Raw genomic sequence first — 13,623 nt, 5'->3', positions numbered from 1 at the left:
AACCCTTCGTGGGTAGAATAAAATTAACAAAAAAATATCTCGATCGATAACGTTTGAATACTGCCACGAGTGATTTCAATTTAATGCTCTGAGAAAACTAACTGATCACAATTGCATTAATTCAGATGATTAAATGCCAATTGATCGGTAAGTCCAATGCTGCATACGCATGTGCGCTAATGTACATGTAAGCTAGAGGGTAGATATTATCTTGTTGAACACCAAGTAAAACGATGTCACTTTTTGATTCCTGATTTAATCAACAATATGTTATCTTAACAATTCACTTTAACACTTGTCCAACTTTAACCAGTACGTACAACAGTCACTGAATCACACAACGTAACAAGGATATAGTAAGTGCACCAGGCAAGCGCAGTCCAACGAATGTTTCTCGCAAGGCACGCACCGCCTTTTTATACTAGCCGGCGCAGCTGGCTTATGAGTCACTTCTGTTGCACGAGTGGAACGACACGGCCGGCGCACCCGGCTTGTGTGAGTCACGCCTGTTGCACGTGATGTTTATTAGAAATATTGTTAACGCCGTCACGGCCATACTGACATGCGCTCGTCCTCGTGCGCCTTTTTATGGTTGTTCTGTAGACAATAAGCGTATTCGTTCATCCTGACATTAACGGATGCAACTTAAAACGTGGTCTATGATATTAACAATCTAATACGGTTCGGTTCGCATAATTCTTCAGAAAATCCTATACTGGCTATAAATACTGACTGCTTACATACCTGGGCCAGTTCATTTAAATCTCTTCAGGTATGTAAGTATGTCCCTTTTAACTTAAATCGGAATTGTTATCCCTTCAGTTTTTCGAACTGGACCGGATAATGCTAGACCGGATCGCAATCCCTGTAGCTAATTGTTGTGGCTAGTCCGGATGAAAATCCCTATAGCCAAGCCATTGGACCGGACAGACCCTTCAATGACTTCACACTTTTTTTTTCTCTTTTTTTTTTTTTTCTCTTTTTTTTTTTTTATTCTTTGCTAGTCCGGATCAACATCCCTTTAGCCAAGTCGTTGGACCGGATACACCCTTCAACGACCTACATTTTTTTTCTCTTTTTTTTTTTTTTTTGCTAGTCCGGATAACATCCCTTTAGCCAAGTCATTGGACCGGATACACCCTTCAATGACTTACAATTTCTTTTTTTTTCCTCTTTTTTTTTTTTTTTTTTTGATCTGCGTGTACGTTAGCGTTTGTTAAAACATCTCTTAAACCAGAACATTTATACGGAATTTCTTCAGAAATAGTGCGAGACCGACCATCGTTTTCTACATTTCCAACACCTGCACCTGAGGTGCCTGAGCTTACAGACATTGTATCACTACCCACAGACTATGTTTGCTGTATCGCTATTTGCGGACAAAAATGTCGCTTCTATTGTCAGTGATAGAGTCGTCATCATTAAGATCAGTTTCATGAACAAGATTACTTAACCCATCTGTGTACGCCGTCACGTCATCGTCACTATAATTTTCAGAAATTTCTAGTAGGCCTGACGGGCCTCGAGGTACTTCGCGTAAGTTTTCATGGGAAACTTTGTACACTAGAACCATTTACATGTCTCAACTTATACCTATCGTTTTCCAAAACTGCAGATGATTGAAAGATTACTGGTGGCCCGGAGGCCTTTCCCGCTTCACCAGGACGGGTGGGCGAGCAAAGGCTCAGCCAAGAGGGGTGGGATTTGCTAACAACTGCCCGAGCGCCTCCGCAGGAGACCTAACAACTCAAGAGCAATTGCTTCGCGAATGAATCTACTACCGGATCGGAATCGCGACCCACTGAGAAGATCCGGCGAGAAACTCAGTGGGCTGATGCATGGGTTAGGTTGCACATCAACCTATTTGTCGAGTTCGACGAGTACGATTACTGGGGTTCTTCAGCCTGCTCCTAGTGTTAGAGCTGAAGGTATCTAATGCAAGAGTTATTGGATCTGATGGATCCGTAAGGACGTGTCTAGGGTGACTACGGTGACTTGTTCATGAAACCGCTTACCATTGAATAAATTACTATGGCTTTGTTTTATAAGACTACATTCTGACCCTGAATGGAACATAAAGGGGGAGCCAAAACCACTTATCTGTAACACACTGAAGCTCTGGAACACACGTTGACGTCTCTGGTTGGACCTGCCACAGCACCTGGAGCAGTGTCGTTTTTCTTCTTGTAGCGCATGGAACACCCAGAAGCTACATGGCTCGCATCACCGTACACGTAACAGCCGACTTGCAGGCGAGAGCCGGGCGCCCACGGATGAGGAGGTTGTTCAGGTTTTGCAGGCTGTATTTTTGTGAGGCAAGTAGTAGCTCGAGCCTTAAGCGAATGTGTGAGAGTCAAAATTAAATCGACACCATCCAATACTTCAACTACTTTAAACGGCCCTTTAAACTTCGTATCTAATTTCGTTTGATTATGGCTCTTCGTATTAATGTGTGGACGAGCTCACAGCCCACCTTGTGTTAAGTGGTTACTGGAACCCATAGACATCCACAGCGTAAACGCACCACACACCTTGAGATAGAAGTTCTAAGGTCTCAGTATAGTTACAACCGCTGCCCCACCCTTCAAACCGAAATACACCACTGCTTCACGGCAGAAATAGGCAGGGTGATGGTACCCGTGCGGTCGATGGCACTATACGGAGCACCCGTCTGGTGCCACGTCCTTACCCACGAGAACGTCGCCGCGCTGCGACGCCGGCAGCGCGCGATCGCAGTTATTCAATGATACCTCACAGTCTCCTACGAGGCGGCGCGCCCTAGCGCAAGTGCAGCCGGAGCGCGGGGGCTCCAATATCGGCAGTCCGTGCTGGAGGCGTGGTCTCGTCGTTTGGCGGACCCGTCAGCCGGCCTCCGTACCGTCGAGGCGATCTGCCCGGTTCTCGCGGACTGGGTGGGCCGCGACCGCGGAAGTCTCACCTCCGGCTACCTGTGCAGACTCACAAGACATTTTACCACCATGCAAACTTCTTACCGCAACAAATCTTACCAGCCACCACGCAAACTACAATTTTACGGGTTCCACCTCTCTTACACGATGTTACTCCCACACTGAGGAAGCCAACCGCGAACACTTGTCAAGCACGCACAAGCACGCACTTCACCGGAAAAACCTGCATGCGCCAGCGGAATCCGAACACCGCCGCATCGCCAGACACGAACGCACCGGACGTCTTATCTTACAGGTCACGACGACTTCAGATGTGTCAATTTTTCTTCCCCACGGAAACTTGCTTGCTTTCTTGTTTGCTTGCTTGCTGGAGCCCGAAGTCATCGAACGTGTAGTGTTATTGGTATTGAATCGAGTAGATTCTAAAATTTCAGCGACAATTCACAGTCTCATGTCCTGGTTTACTGTACTAGTGCCATGTAACTCTAGCAGTAGTCATTGGCTTAAAAACGATTCGTGTCGGAACTACCCACTCGTCATGACAGATCCATTATTGCGATCGAAGTTTCACTTGAGATTTGCACTTGCCTTAATTTCTTGCAATAGCTTGTTACGTGTTGTATTTCCGCTAGTAAATGCCATGTGATAAGTCGAGAGTCAACTGGGCAACATGAGCCAGAACGTAAGATGTGACGATTTCTTCGTGGCTCAGATCTTCCATCGAGGTAACAGAGACGTTATTACACGACTTACGTATGCTGCATTCACGCTCTTGTGGCGTACCACTACTAGTATTCTGATCTGCATCATGTTTTTTTTGCTGTACTTCGAACATGTTCAAACACGTCACGCCAGTGAGAGTAGAGTCCTGATCCCACTTCTGATGTAAGCTAGAGGGTAGATATTATCTTGTTGAACACCAAGTAAAACGATGTCACTTTTTGATTCCTGATTTAATCAACAATATGTTATCTTAACAATTCACTTTAACACTTGTCCAACTTTAACCAGTACGTACAACAGTCACTGAATCACACAACGTAACAAGGATATAGTAAGTGCACCAGGCAAGCGCAGTCCAACGAATGTTTCTCGCAAGGCACGCACCGCCTTTTTATACTAGCCGGCGCAGCTGGCTTATGAGTCACTTCTGTTGCACGAGTGGAACGACACGGCCGGCGCACCCGGCTTGTGTGAGTCACGCCTGTTGCACGTGATGTTTATTAGAAATATTGTTAACGCCGTCATACACATTCAATAAATTTGTTTATTCCGTTATATAAGTCTAGGATTAAGGATTTTTCCTCAATGTACATAGAATGTTAAATTGGTTGACTGTTAGAAAATGCCTTAGGGCGCCTTAGGCATTAAGTCCGTCAATGTAAAAATTACATGAATTGCAATAAATAAATAAATCAAAAAATCAAAAAATCTATGTAGCAAGAAAACCTTTTTTAAGTATTAAACTTTAATAAATTCAGTTGGTACACAATACATACCACAATACTCAGACAATTTTAATTTTAAGTATTATTTTAAATTTTATTATTTATTTCAAATAATTCCTTATCTGTATTTCAACCTACTGGACTTTGATTCTTTCATGTTTCCGGAATTTCTAATCTTTAACTGTTTGCAGTTTATATTTTAAATATAAGGCACTTAAAAGCTTAAGCCTAAGACAAATACTTACAATCATTTTAATCATAACTTAAAGACAACCAATTTTTTTTAAGTAAGTATGAATTTAGGTACATTCCGATATACATTCAACGTCGTATCGTGCTTTGTAAAAAAATATATATTTAAGTAAATTTCCACGAAGCTTGTATAAAATCAATATTTCCTTCAACACGCAGATTTTCGAGAAACAATAAACTAAAACAATGAACTATAAAGGTTTTTTCACACATCAAATGAATTCGTTCTCATCCAAAAATTTTCGTCCGCCATTGTTCGCGATATTTGTATGCAATCGATACATCGTTACAGTAGAGATGTGCAACGAGATAATATTTTAATGTATCCGTTTCGCATCGCATACAGAATTTCGGCAGATATGCAAATCTTATTCCTTTTTCATTCGGCGTAGAACAAAAAAAAAACTGATTTATCGTGACATTTATATTAAGAGTAGAATCAGATTCGGTAGGCAGCGGCTTGGCTCTGCTCCTGGCATTGCTGAAGTCCATGGGCGACCGTCGCCACTTACCATCAGGTGGGTCGTACGCTCGTCTGCCTGCAATGGCAATAAAAAAAGATTAAATTCGTCTTAGACGATTAGACTTAGGGATGGGTATTAAAAAAAATTGTCATTCGAATAAAAAAAAATTGTAAAGTAAATAAATAATTCAGATAGATTTTACGCTTTACCACTGTCATTATCAAGTTCAATATACTTCAATGTACATACATTCGTCCAATCCTAATCGTAACTACGTTCTGGTCAACTATTATTTAAAGGTCTCCGTATTCTGTCAAATACATTAAATTTATAAAAACCATATAAGAAACGAACTAGAATCACATCACTTCCTCTCACATTAATTAAGGTATCCAAAAATAATCACCGCCGAAATTTTATGATAAATTTTGTTACAACACGAGCAAACACGTTCACGGAGTGTCCCCTCAATCAGTTTAATGTTGGCTACTCGGACAGCTTACAATATGAATAGTTTCCCATTAATATAAACGAACCGTGCAGGTAATAAATACTTCGAAATGCTCCTAGAGTTTGGCTTGAAACGATCGAATTTCGAAAATAGATACAGATACAGAAAAATTAGATGTACATATGAGTCGTCTATTATCAAAGGTGGCAATCTGTGTATTTGGACAAAAAAATGTTATTGATATGGCGATACAGATTGATTTGAATATAATCGTCTCCTTCAAAGAATACGATTCAAAACCTGCATTAAATAAAGGTTAATACTTAACCTGTTATTTATCTAAGATGTCGTTCAGAAGAGTTTTGTGACTGCCAATGGAATACAAAGTTAATAATTCGTTTTTCTGATTTACCAATAATTGTCCAAAAGTCACATTGCCGGCTTTGATAATAGTCGACTCATATATAATGATATAATAGTATGTACGTTGTTGTATGTGATGATATACATATGTATACCGTGCATGTGTAAGTGTTTGTATAATATTAATAATAGTAAACCTTTTTATTTCTTGTTTTACAATCTTAGGTGGATTACAATATTACATTAAACAACAAATATGATTTTTGTTAGCAAGTTAGCTTAAATTATGTTAATAGTATAAGTACGTGTATTAAAATAAATATAAATTAACAAGAAATCCCGGTTTGGGTAAAGGCCGCCTCCAAAGAATTGTGTATTAAGAATCCTACTCCAGATATTCCGGGTGAAGTTCCAATGTAGCAAAATATAAAAGCGTTGTGTTCTTCTATTTTGTTAATACCCTGTCGTCAACATCCGAAAGTCCCACGATATCGTCATGTATGATGACAGGGTTCTAACATTGTATGTTATAATTAGTGGTTATGCTTTGTCAGATTTTTCCAAGTTTTTCAAGTTGGGTTTGAGTTTTGTAACTTTGGAGGGTTTTGGCCGTAATCTTCCACGGTGACCAGCCGCGTTGGAATATTTTTTGTTTTGTGTTTGATTTGATATTGTGTTTGTATATGTATGTAATATTATTAATCAATTTGGTTATTCTCGAAATAAGTAATGCACCTACCACAGGACTCTCTGCACCTCCCTTGCTTGACTGGTAGATAATGCCTCAGTCATTAAGTCCGCCATTGTACCCCTGTGCATGAAATTGAATAAATAAATATATAAATGAATATTCGAGTATACGCTTCGTTCAGTTTAATTCGCAACTTTAATAACACATTTTTGTAGACCCGCACCGGTAAGTGCCATTATCTAACACATTTCTGCCACGAAGCAGACATGCATATGACATTGCAGGGGCCATGCAGAGGCCATAGCACTGTGTAATTGAGGCTTAATGATGATGATGCTGTACGATGTGACATTGACAAAGGTTAAAGTTTTTGACTATCAATCAATCAATGAGTCCTTTATCGTGAACTTTCCTCCCGATCTACTAACAGTGCTTTTAGGTACCTCAAGCACCGGTCACCGTTCTCGTTGAACCCGCGACGAAAGGGTTCGGCGAGTAAAGTAGCCCATATACACAGCCCACTGAATTTCTCGCCGGATCTTCTCAGTGGGTCGCATTTCCGATCCAGTGGTAGATTCTGCGAAGCACTTTTGCTAGGACCAGTGCTAACAAAGCCTACCTACGCGCTAGAATAATGCTGATATATCCTATCAAGGCTATTAGCATAGATAGGAAAAAGGGAACTTTTAGGCCTGTTGATTTCATTTTTGTATATTTTACAGAATGTCTCTCAGATCAATGTGCTCATTGGCATAAGCCTCTTCTAGCATCTTCCATTGTTGTCTATCTTTAGCAACCCTTCTCCAGCTGGGACCGACGATTAACTTTATCCCATCCTCCCATCTCATCCTTGCCTTCCTGTGTTTCTATTACCGTCTTTGGGTTATACTGACTGTTTTTGACTATACGAATTTCATTATGAAGTATCCGAAACCTATTGTCCTAGCGTTCCAACTATGCCAATGTACTATTTCTGAAGCAAGTACTGTTGTAGAAACAATTGCATTCCTAAAAAGTTATTACGAATTACTTGTAAAATAATGAAATAAAATCGTGTCCCAAAATTAAATCCACAATGAATTAGTTACATAATTTTACTAATAGTTTTAATTACGAAAATTAAGTAAAATGGTATATGTATGTCTAAGAGATTTTAACGCCACATTGTCGCGATAGAAGTAAAAAAATAATAATTTTGAATAGCATTTTCTTACAATACATGTCAACGAAAACTGTAACTTATACTTATAGTCTAAAATAATATAATGACAATAAAAAACACGCCAGATTTAATAATCGTAAAATCCGTTTTGTATTGCAAACGGTACACTTTATCGTTTAGGCCACGCCGATTTTGGATGTCCATTAATATCGCTGAAAAGAAATCCAATTATAAATTACTCCTGCAAAAGCACTTTCGAATCAACACACAGAATAGTACAGCATTCGAGAAAGACGGTTTTCGAACACACTGCCCCGTAAACCAATTAAAAGCCAAAGAAAGAATCACATCGCGGTGCAATGTTTGCTCTTTGGTGTTCCAGTCTTTGTTCATCACAAGATTACACTAATCAAAGAACAAAGTTAATGAAGTGTAAACATAGGTTTATTAGCTGATAAATGCCGCGGCTTCGTTCAACTGATTTACCGCGCTTCGCCTATATTTCTAAACGCCATTTCAGTCTATTACCGTCAATCTTCAATACAAAGGGATTTTTGCGGAAATAGGTCTTGTATACATCTATATATGAAGTGTGAATACGTGAAGCAAAAACTTTGTATCCCTTTTTACGAAAATTGCGCGGACGGAGGAGTATGAAATTTCCCACACTTATACAGAATATAGAGAAGGAGTGCAGAATGCGAATATTTTTTAAAAATTATGCATTAGTAATACATTTTTATTTTTTTTTAAATAAATAAATAAATATTTATTAACAATCACGCCACGTTAACTGGTCCCGTGATAATTTCGTAAAGAACTTGTGTTACAGGTACCAGATAACGGAAATAAATGTAAGATTTTTTTATTATACACATACATATATTTAATATACATCCATAACCCTGGAAAAGACATTTATATTTATCATACAAATATCTTCCCTTGGCGGGATTCGAGCCCGCGACCCCCTTGTGTAGTGACCATGTCACTTACCACTACACCAGACGGCCGTTAAATCAATAAAAAAAACATTACACACACTACCATGTATTTGACGCACACACACATTCATACTATCTGTTTAATATCAAACTTTTCTTATTGCTTATAGTCTGTGGTCAAATTGTGAATAAATTAAATATTGTTTGTCTTTATTAATATTTGTCTAAGTGTAGTCTTGGCGAAATCTGTGATTATAATAACTGTAATAGTCTTTGACAATATAATCATAATAGTGTGCAAACTTATAATTTCAATTAAGTATAGTCGAATTTCGACTACCAGGGGACCACTGGTATATTTTTATTACGTAGTTGGATAAGCCGTATTTCGACCTCATTTCTCAGAATAGCTGGCAGATATCGAGTTGTGATGCGTACGGGCTCCGGTGACCATTCAACACCAGGTGAATCGTGAACTCGTCCACCCAATTGTTGAATGACCAAACGAAATAGAAATAAATGTATTCTTCAACATTAAAGAAATCTAGTTTTGTGTGTTGAAGTCGTCGTGGCCTAAAGGATAAGACGTCCGGTGCATTCGTGTTGAGCGGTGCACCGGTGTTCGAATCTCAGGCGGTACCAATTTTTCTAATGAAATACGTACTCAACAAATGTTCACGATTAACCTCCACGGTGAAGGAATAACATCGTGTAATAAAAATTAATCCCGAAAAATTATAATTTGCGTAATTACTATTGGTAGGACCTCTTGAGAATCCGCGCGGGTGGGTACCACCACCCTACCTATTTCTGCCGTGAAGCAGTAATGCGTTTCGGTCTGAAGGGTAGGGCAGCCGTTGTAACTATACTTGAGACCTTAGAACTTATATCTCAAGGTGGGTGGCGCATTTACGTTGTAGATGTCTATGGGCTCCAGTAACCACTTAACACCAGGTGGGCTGTGAGCTCGTCCACCATCTAAGCAATAAAAAAAATTAAAAATAAAATGGCAAATGTCAACATTACATGAAATATTATTTAATTATCGAATTTCAATCATTCGATACTTATTCATTTGCGAAAATATTTCACACCATATACAGTATTACGGCCAACGAAATTACTTCTGCATTAAACATTCACACATATCGACTAATTTCATAGTTAACCAAAAATGAAAGCAATTATCGAAGTATACAATACCCTAAAAACATACTCTTTTGTTTTATAATTAGCAGCTACTAGATGATTAATCAAACTGGCGCAGTCTGGCGTGTAGAAAGGTGTGAACATTAACTAAAAATATTTTTGACTACCTAACCCGGCAGACTTCGTAGTGCCTCAATCGATAAATAAAAGACCTAAACTTTTGTATAAAATAAACTTAAAACAAACAAAAGGAATCCGTCCGACGCGGGACACATCAAAGGTAAAACAAAAATATTATTTTTATGTAATTCCGAGCATGTTCATATTTATCTACCTTTAAACCTTCTCTGGACTTCCACAAATAATTCAAGACCAAAATTAGCCAAATCGGTCCAGCCGTTCTCGAGTTTTAGCGAGACTAACGAACAGCAATTCATTTTTATGTATAAAGATAAGAGTATAACTTGAATGAAAAACGAGTAAAAAATTCTGAGAAAAGAAATCTCTAGGAGTTTAGCTTTTTTTTACCTACCTATTCGTTGGTAGCCTAGGGGCTTTTCCAATTACGCCCGGACGGGTAGGTGAGCTCACGGGCTAAACCTGAGAGAATTTGCTAACACTAGCCCTAGCAAGAGCAGTGCTACGCAAAATTTACTACTGGATCGGCATCACGACCCACTGAGAAGATCTGACGAGAAACTCAGTAGGCAATGCTTAGCAAAGGTAAGGTTATTTTTGATAGGACCTATTGTGAGTACGCATAGATACCACTACCCTGACTATTCCTGACGTGAACCATTTCGGTTTGAAGGGTGGGGCAGCCGTTGTAACTATGCTAAGACCTTAGAACTCATATCTCAAGGTGGGTGGCGGCATTTACATTGTAGATGTCCTATGGGTTTCGGTAACCACTTAACACCAGGTGGGCTGTGAGGTCGTCCACCCATCAATGCAATAAAAAAAAACAGTAATAATAATAACAAAAAAAATCCGCTTACTAGCAGAAACATTATTAACAGTGATAATAAAATGTGAGCTTACAGTACTCGACTAACTTGTTTGGCAACCCTTTAAAACATTAGTCAACTTGTACCAAATACAACAAACAAACACAACTAGTGTGAATTACTTGGTCAAATTAAATAGATAAAGTGCCGTCAACGTCGTACAATCCGAGCCGGACAATTGAATAACAATCGTAATACGCACACCGCGGACAGGGGTTCGATATAGGGATGTACTTAAGTGCTCTATCGATATCCAACTTTTCAATAAATTAATTAAACTATTCCCCCTATAATTAGGTCCGCAGTAGTCAAAATTCGACTATGATTAATTGAAATTATAAGTTTGAACATTAATATGGTTCTATTGTCAAATACTAATATACTTCTATAATTACAGATTTCGCCAAGAGTACACTATAGACAAATAATATTAAAAATAAACAATATTAGCCTATATTCAATTTGAACACAGACTATAAGCAATAACAAAAGTTTGACAATAAACATAAAGTCTGTGTGTGTATCAAATACATAGTAGTGTGCGTAATGTTTTTTTTATTGATTTAATGAATTATTAATTCATAACTAAAAAATAATATTATCATTCTGCACTTCTTCACTATAAAGTCTATGAGTGTGAGAAATTTCATACTCTTCCGTCCCCGTAATTTTCGTAAAAAGGGATACAAAGTTTTTGCTTCACGTATTAAATATATTATAATATGTATAATATATAATTAGATGTAGTTTTTTTTGGTCACGGACGTTTGCTTCTCAATATCGGCAATATATAGTAGTACACTCTTGACAGAGTGGTCGCGGTCATGCATCAGTCGGTTCCTGCGTTACCGATGCTCTCGCGATATAGTAGTTAGTATACATAACGGCCGTCTGGTGTAGTGGTAAGTGACATGGTCACTACATAAGGGGGTCGCGGGTTCGAATCCCGCCAAGGGAAGATATTTGTATGATAAATATAAATGTCTTTTCCAGGGTTATGGATGTATATTCAATATATGTATGTGTATAATAAAAATCTTACATTTATTTCCGTTATCTGGTACCTGTAACACAAGTTCTTTACGAACTTATCACGGGACCAGTTAACGTGGCGTGATTGTTAGTAAATATTAATTAATTAATTAATTAATTTATACATACGGTTAAATACTTCAAATCTTGTAATTCGAATGAAACGTAAGCAACGTGAACCGGTTACACAAATCAGATGTTTATTTTTAGTTTATTTTCAATAGTGACCCTTACAGTAGGGCAGAAGAGTTTTCAAGCGGCAGCGTACCGGAAAGCGTAGCGTGGGTAGACCTCCTACGAGTTGGACCGATGTCCTGCTAAAAGTCGTAGGAATCCACTGGATGCAGGCTGCGAAAGATCGGTTATTGTGGCGAACTGTGAGGAGCCCTATGCGTGGACGTGAATGGGCTGATAAAAAAAACCCCATAAAAGTTATGGTATTTGCCAACCTGGCCTAGCTCTGCTATTTCCTATGCATGAAATACATCTATTACCTGAATTTGTTCACAAGTCCCTTGTCAGACGTTGATATTGTTACGCGCTGGGGATCGGGAGAAATAAAATTCCACTAAAAACTGTATTCAACACTTGGAACACGTAGAACACTCAAGAAAGACTTTAAAATTCTCAATTTGCTTCTTCCGCCTCGCTTCAGGTGATCCGTTCGCTGTTTCGCTTCGAATAGTTCCGATTACTAACTGACTGCGTGCAATTTCTGCAACGCTTTTACAGCCGAGACGAAATCCCTAGAACCGTCGAGAATATTCCACAAGCCACACACACACATCGAAAGTACAATGTGTGTTTCCGTAATCTAACAACAGATGGCGTTGTAATTCTCGAGTGTTCTAGATGCTACTAGATCCTTCGATATTCGTTCGACTATTCGACGATAGATGGCGTTACTCTTACCGGCGTAACAATATTATTTTGATTCTATCAAAAACCTTCCCTGGAATGGCAACAACAATTATACCAAGTTTCATCACGGTCGGATGAATAGTTCAGGAATGTATAGGGAAGACACCCACAAACAACTTTCATTACCACTTCTTTATTAACTTTATCTGTATCTATTAATTTATGTTAGAGTTTCTTTGAGCGTGATCTTCAGCAACTTTAAGACGTCGTTTTAATATGAAAATTTGAACATGAATCAAGGACGAATGACAATTAAATGTTTTTAGTATTATGTCTTAGTAGTCTAAGGAAGGCTAGAATTAATTTTATTTTTAGTTCGGATTGCTATTTAAGTTTTTTAAGCTATTTATATTTGCTGATTTATTATTTATATCGATATGAATAATAATAGCTTTCCCAGCTCTATATCTCAGAGGGTACTTATCGTAAATGCACAATTCGTTACGATACCAGGTCGAGTGGATACGGGGTCTGATTGTTTGCTATCATCAAATATATCCTTGTGTCTTCGCAGAACTAGGGCCCCCGCTGTATCTACCTGAATCTTATATGAAAGTTAACTGTGTACGTACAGTGAGTTGCAAAAGTGCGTGGATAGTTTTTCAGTCAATAAATATCACAAAATAGACCCTTATAGTCTCAAGGGGCTCGACGCTATGAGATATACAGGCTTCGGTAACCCCTTATTATCCGATGAACTCGATAACCCGTCAATTAAAAAAAAACATAACCAGAACAAAAGTTACGGAACAGTAATTTTTTTTTATTTGGACAACAACTTTCATTGCACGAGTAACGATAAAAGAAATATTTCGAATTTCTTTTTTCAA

The 13,623-nt window shown here is 38.5% G+C and overlaps 1 long non-coding RNA gene across 1 annotated transcript; it reads right to left on the bottom strand.

Moving 5' to 3' along the window:
- Positions 1-240: 240 nt before the first annotated feature.
- On the bottom strand, positions 241-4,301 carry LOC134199135 (uncharacterized). The gene is made up of 2 exons (XR_009973488.1): positions 2,751-4,301; positions 241-2,300 (listed from the first exon to the last, which is right to left on the bottom strand). It is a non-coding gene; the product is annotated as an uncharacterized LOC134199135 (long non-coding RNA).
- Positions 4,302-13,623: the final 9,322 nt, after the last annotated feature.

The sequence above is a fragment of the Bombyx mori genome, chromosome 7 (assembly GCF_030269925.1).
Source record: "Bombyx mori chromosome 7, ASM3026992v2".
Taxonomy (NCBI): Eukaryota; Metazoa; Arthropoda; class Insecta; order Lepidoptera; family Bombycidae; genus Bombyx; species Bombyx mori.
Note: the sequence above shows the minus strand (reverse complement) of the source record. Positions and strands in the feature narration are given on the sequence as shown.